The sequence below is a fragment of the Ursus arctos genome, unplaced genomic scaffold (genome assembly GCF_023065955.2).
Source record: "Ursus arctos isolate Adak ecotype North America unplaced genomic scaffold, UrsArc2.0 scaffold_10, whole genome shotgun sequence".
Classification (NCBI taxonomy): domain Eukaryota; kingdom Metazoa; phylum Chordata; class Mammalia; order Carnivora; family Ursidae; genus Ursus; species Ursus arctos.
In genome coordinates, this window is record NW_026622764.1 from 76722505 (window position 1) to 76728706 (window position 6202).

The window sequence follows — 6202 nt, forward strand, 5'->3', positions numbered from 1 at the left end:
TTTTCTGAGAAAGACAGTGTTTGATTCTGGTGATTGACATATTTCAGAGTGACCATGATGAATGAATAAGCAAAAACTTTCTTCTGGGTCCTTTGTCAGCTGTTCAGTAAAAATCTGCCAATTTGGGCCAGTGGCAATCCCAAAGTGGATTCCACAGTGAGTACCCTGGAGCTCTATGGTCAGATGTGTTTGGGAAACTTCTTCCACTGCCCCACTCTTGGGCACTTACATGTCTATAGGAAATCAAAGGCTCCAAAATTCTACGGTAAATATACCTGTTTAACCCAACACCCCATTATCTTCTTAGACATGGAGTCTTGTCCTAGCACTAGTTTCCGGACCCCCACCCCTGTGAGGCCAGCATGTCACAATAGCTTAGATCACAGGATCTACCACAGGCTCTCTGACAGCCCAGTGACACTCCAGCCTTTTGACTTCAGGTGACCAGCTTCCCAGCTTCACCTAGTAGGGAGAAAATTTTCAAGGCTATGGTGGTGTGAGAACCAGTGTCCCCAGTGAGGAACTGTGTGGCAGTCGTTATTCTGGCTCTGTGTGCACATACACTCATCCATCACGCTCACTGAGGCGACAACGCCTTTTGAGCAGCTGTGATGCAGCAGACATCAAGCACGTAGTCCCCGCCTTTCAGAAGTTTACTGTAAGACAACAAAGTATTAGAATAAAGTACGATAGTGCCCCAGAGGATGACATACACTCCTGTGTATCATAACTCACCGCCCCGGGTGTGTCCTAGAAGGTCTCCCAGGGACAGCCTTTGAGCCAAGTCTTGAGTAACAGGCGAGAGTCAGCAAGACTTCCTGGCAGAGGGAGCAGAGTGGAGAAGGGTGCTGGGTGCCCCGGGAAGGTGGGGTGGTGAAAAGAGAACTCTGGAGTGTTGCTGGGGCCAGATGCAGGTGGTGAAGAGCGCTGGGTTCATACCAATGTGTAGACCTCACCTAAAGCACTGGGGAACCTAAACGGTCTGTGGGTTGTGAGTGGCCCAGGTGGGAGCTGATAAGGCAGTGAATTAGGAAAGTATCCTGGGGGTGGAACTAACAGTCATCACTGACGACCTGAGAAAGGTGACACCAGAGCTTCCTAAGTTGGCAGCTCTGGCACCTATGCAGATGTCGATGCCATTTTATAAAATAAGGAAATGAGGAAGAAGGGGCAGGAAACCTGAATGTCTCACATATTAAACTTCACTGAAAAAAAGAACGTAGCAAGACATGAAGGAGATTTTCAGCCTTAACAAGGGTCCTTCTCTTCATCTGATTGAGTTTTAGATGCTCCTTAAACTTTGATGACTCAGTGCATCACTCTGTGACCTACTGGTAGGTTTGTGAACTGAGAAAGTCAAGCCCTTGCTTTTCCCTATAGCTTCTGGCTCCTGCTCCTTTCCCTTAAACATACATACTCCACCCGCCCTCTTGTCTTCCCAGAATTGCCACACTGTTCTGAAGCCCTGCCTGATTCCTTCTCTTATGGGCCCATGGAGGCCACCATAGTCTCTGGACCCAGGCTTGGGGTCCCTGAAGATGACTTCACTGGGGGATGTGGGGTGTTGGTTTCACAGCATCAATGAGCCATGGGAATTCCAGAAAAAGTAGCCGAGGGAAGCCATTCAGCCTAATGCTGCAGGCCAGTATGAGGGAGCAAGGAGGAGCATCCTGGTGTCCCTTGTGGTGTCGTGAGCGTGGAAGACAGCAGTGGGGGCAGTTTGGGGGCATGTTCATTTACATGTTTGAATTCTGTTTTCATACTTGTGCTGCTCTGAGACACATGCAACAGAGGTACACTCAGGCTCTGCCTATAGTGTCACAGTGTGTAATGAGGAAGGGTCAACACAAGGGGTTGGCTGCAACAGTGACGAGAGAGCCAGCATGTTCATTCACACCCGAGGGCTGAAAAAATTACAATTTTCAATTTTGAGAGCGGCAGGGAATGTGTCTGGAAGTGAAGGTAAGATGCAGCCCTGGAAACGGAACAAAGCTAGGAATTGGTCCAACAGGGAACTGAAGGAGGACCAGGTATGTGAGCACGGCCTCACACAGAGGTCTCTCAGAGACATTGTAAGGCTTAAAAACGAGCAGCTTCTGCTTTTCAGTTCATCATCCCTGGGGGCTGGCTTTCAAAGGTCTTGCTTGCTTTGGTGAGTTTAGCAAGCGTGTAATTCATGTACCAGTTTTCCCATGAACGTCCTCTTTCTGTTCCAGCATCCCATCCGAGACACCACATTCATTCAGTAGCCTCCGGTCTGTGAGTTTCTCAGTCTGGGCTTGCTTTTCGTGACCCCGACAGAGCCCTGGCCAGGCGTTCTGCAGAATATCCCCAGTCTGGGTTTGTCTGGTGTTTTTCTCATGCTCAGATTGGGATTAGGCTTTTGAAAGAATGCCCCAGAGGTGAAGAACTCTTCTTGTCACATCCTATCAGGGGCTACATGATAGCCACATGGCATCATTGGGGATGTTAGCCTTCATCGGATGTGTTTGTTTGTTTGTTTATTATATGTTAGTCACCATACAGTACGTCCCTAGTTTTTGATGTAGTGTTCCATGATTCATTACTTGCGTATAACACCCAGTGCTCCATGCAATACATGCCCTCCTTAATACCCTTCACTGGGCTAGCCCATCCTCCCACCCCCCTTGCCTCTAAAACCCTCAGTTTGTTTCCTGGTGTCCAGAGTCTCTCATGGTTCATCTCCCCTTCTGTTTCCCCCTCTTCACTTTTCCCTTCCTTCTCCTACCAATCTCCCTGCTATTCCTTATGTTCCACAAATAAGTGAAACCATATGATAATTGTCTTTCTCTGCTTGACTTGTTTCACTTAGCATAATTTCCTCCAGTTCCATCCATGTTGATGCCAATGTTGGGTAATTGTTCTTTCTGATGGCTGATTACTCCATTGTATATATGGACCACATCTTCTTTATCCATTTGTCTGTTGAAGGGCATCTCAGCTCCTTCCACAGTTTGTCTTCTGTGGACAATGCTGCTATGAACATCGGGGTGCATATGGCCCTTTTCTTCACTACGTCTGTATCTTTGGGGTAAATACTCAGTAGTGCAATTGCTGGGTCATAGGGTATCTCTATTTTTAACTTTTTGAGGAACCTCCACACTGTTTTCCAGAGTGGCTGTACCAACTTGCATTCCCACCAACAATGTAGGAGGGATCCCCTTTCTCCACATCCTCTCCAGCAATTGTTGTTTCTTGCCTTGTCAATTTTTGCCATTCTAACTGGTGTAAGGTGGTATCTCAATGTGGTTTTGATTTGAATTTCCCTGATGGCTAATGATGTTGAACATTTTTTCATGTGTCTGTTAGCCATTTGTATGTCTTCATTGGAAAAGTGTCTATTCATATCTTCTGCCCATTTTTTTATTTGATTATTTGTATCTTGGGTGTTGAGTTTGAGAAGTTCTTCTTGGATACCAGCCCTTTTTCTGTAGTGTCATTTGCAAATATCTCCTCCCATTCCGTGAGTTGCCTCTTTGTTTTTTTGACTGTTTCCTTTGCTGTGCAGAAGCTTTTTATCTTGTTCATTGGATGTGTTTGCCAGGTTTCTGCACGGTGAGTTACCATTAGAAAAGAAGAAAGTAACTGGAAGGAAGGACTAGCCCAAGCAAATATTGTCCTGACTGGTTTCTGGGTCATTTTCTCATAATGGCAAAGCTATCAGTCCCCATCCACAGTGTGATGTTCACACAGTTCCTTTCTCATTGGTCTCCGCTTCCAGATGCCTTCCTTCCCAGAGGCCCAGTCTGTGTCCATGCACACAAGGATCCAAATGATCTCCTTGTTCCTCATGTTTCAGTGTAGCAGCTTAGCACTCTTGCAGGACTGAAGGAGGTACCACCTGCCAAACATTAGAGATTATATATTGTTCCCATGGAAGCCAGAGAAAGATGTCAGAGATTGGGCTAGCAGTGGCATCCCCATGATTCGTGTCTGGTTCTTGCTCAGTTTGGAGGTACAGAAACCATTTCGTTAGTGCATGTGTGGTTGATGAATTATAAGACGATTTTTCTCATGCTAATAAGACTCACAAGACTAAAGTAAAGACCAGAATGTCAGTTTCATTCATTTTCAATTGATTCATCAATCAAACATTTATTGAGCATCTACTGTGTGCCAGGTACTGCTTCTAGAGTTGGGAATGCTCTAATGAATGAAACAGGCAAAAACCACCTGCTGGTATGGATATTATACTATAGTTCTAGTGGGAGAGAGCAAACACAAACCAATCAATAGACAAACCATAGAATATGTCAGAAGGGGACCAGTTATGTAGCTGAAAATAAAACAGGAGAGTAATAGGGAGTACAGGTAGTGTGTGTGTGTGTGTGTGTGTGTGTGTGTGTGTGTGTGCATGCGCTTGTGTGTGCGCATATGTACGCACATGCGTGGGTGTAAATGTGCACGCAGTATTAGGGAAGTAATCAAGGAAGGGTTGATAAAAAGATAGATATGGTTTCTCTCAGCTATGGAACATAAGAACTAGGAAGATCGGTAGGAGAAGAAAGTGATAAAGAAAGGGGGGTAATCAGAAGGGGGAATGAAGCATGAGAAACTATGGACTCTGAGAAACAAACTGAGGGCTTCAGAGGGGAGGGGGGTGGGGGAATGGCATAGACTGGTGATGGGTGGTAAGGAGGGCACGTATTGCATGGTGCACTGGGTGTTATACACAACTAATGAATCATGGAACTTTACATCAGAAACCAGGGATGTACTGTATGGTGACTAACATAATATAAAAAAACAGTAAAATAAAAAAAATAAAAATAAAAAAAATAAAGTCAGCACATTAGCAAAAAAAAAAAAAAAAAAAAGAAAGAAAAAGAAAAAAAAAGAAGAAGAAGAAGAAGAAGTGAGGGATAGAATCATGGAGAGATCCAGAAAAGAAGGACACCCCAGAGAGAAGGAACAGAAGTGCAAACGCCATGGAGTGGAAGCCGAACCTGTACAGTGAAGGCACAGCTGGGGGTCCACGTGGCTCAGTTCCAGGAGGGAGGAAGCAGTCAGAGATGAGGCACAGGGGTGAGGGCGGGGCCTGGAAGGCCAATATGAAGACTGGCTTTTTCTTTGCACAAGGTGGGAAACCAGAAAGGTTTTTGTTTTGTTTTGTTTTCTTTGTGTTTTTTTTTATTGTGGTAAGAATACTTTGTATCTTAGCATGAGATCTACCAACTAATCTTTGTAAAGCAGAAAAAAACATCCAGTGAGAAAAAGACAGTCTCTTCAATAAATGGTGCTGGGAAAATTGGACAGCTACATGCAAAAGAATGAAGCTTGACCACTCTCTCACACCATACCGAAAGATAAACTCCAAATGGATGAAAGACCTTGATGTGAGACAGGAATCCATCAAAATTCTAGAGGAGAACATAGGCAGCAACCTCTACGACATCAGCCACAGCAATCTTTTTCATGACACATGTCCAAAGGCAAGAGAAACAAAAGAAAAAATGAACTCGTGGGACTTCATCAAGATAGAAAGCTTCTGTACATCCAAGGAAACAGTCAAAAAAACTAACAGGCAGCCCACGGAATGGGAGAATATATTTGCAAATGACACTACAGATAAAAGACTGGTATCCAAGATCTACAAAGAACTTTGCAAACTCAATACACGAGAAACAATTAAGCAAATCAAAAAATGGGCAGAAGATATGAACAGACACTTTTCCAATGAAGACATACAAATGGCTAACAGACACATGAAAAAATGTTCAACATCATTAGCCATCAGGGAAATTCAAATCAAAACCACACTAAGATACCACCTTACACCAGTTAGAATGACAAAAAATGACAAGGCAAGAAACAACAATTTTTGGAGAGGATGTGGAGAAAGGGGATCCCTCCTACATTGTTGGTGGGAATGCAAGTTGGTACAGCCATTCTGGAAAACAGTGTGGAGGTCCCTTAAAAAGTTAAAAATTGAGCTACCCTATGATGCAGCAATTGCACTACTGGGTATTTACCCCAATGATATGGACATAGTGAAGAGAAGGGCCATATGCACGCCAATGTTCATAGCAGCATTGTCCACAATAGCTAAATCGTGGAAGGAGCCGAGATGCCCTTCAACAGATGACTGGATTAAGAATATGTGGTCCATATATACAATGGAATATTACTCAGCTATCAGAAAGAATGATTTCTCAACATTTGCTGCAACATGGACAGCACT